The sequence below is a fragment of the Chelon labrosus genome (assembly GCF_963514085.1).
Source record: "Chelon labrosus genome assembly, chromosome: 17".
Taxonomy (NCBI): Eukaryota; Metazoa; Chordata; class Actinopteri; order Mugiliformes; family Mugilidae; genus Chelon; species Chelon labrosus.
In genome coordinates, this window is record NC_140350.1 from 5,653,454 (window position 1) to 5,654,170 (window position 717).

A 717-nucleotide genomic window follows, 5' to 3' on the forward strand; every position below is an offset into this window, starting at 1 on the left:
CTTCCCCCCCTCTCACCTTTGGGAGGGGGGTATCTTCTTGCCCTGTAACCCCCTTCGCTGGTTTGGCTTTTGCTTTCCTCAAAAAAGAAAAAAGAACCTACGGCAGGACAGACGTTTTAGAGAAGCCCCCACAGGGGAGATCTGGTGTCTAAGTGGGTTAACAGGGAAGAGTTTAGTTTAAGGGTTCCCTTGGAGAGGGAAGAACTGGAAGAGATGCAAGTTGACCTGCTGTCCAACGTAAAACCAAAAATAAAAATCTGACAGAGCGCAGAGAAAAAGATCTACAGTCACATTTTCAGTTTTAAGAAAGACTTTTTTTAAAAAGGGGAAGAAGGAGACCTATCTCTACCCCTCTTCCCCACTCATCTTCCACGTCAAAATGTGCCTTAACAGCTAAGTTCAGAATGTTATATTGCAAGATAACTAACCTACTTTTAAATATACAATACCAAAGAGAAAGAGCTCAAAATATTTTACATATAAAAACACGTTTACTGAAGAAATGTGAGATCATTTTGAATGCTAGGAAGCTCCTAAAATCGCCGGACAAATCAAACTGTTTGTCACCATTTGTGCAGTCCACGGAGGTCCAACTTTGCCTCCCATTTAAATGTGGCAGCGTGGAATAATGAGCTGCGAGTCCAAGCGGTAATCCAGCCGACTTAAATCCAGAGGTAGAACAGCAGGCGGGACATTGACGGTCTTTGTCGGAATGGA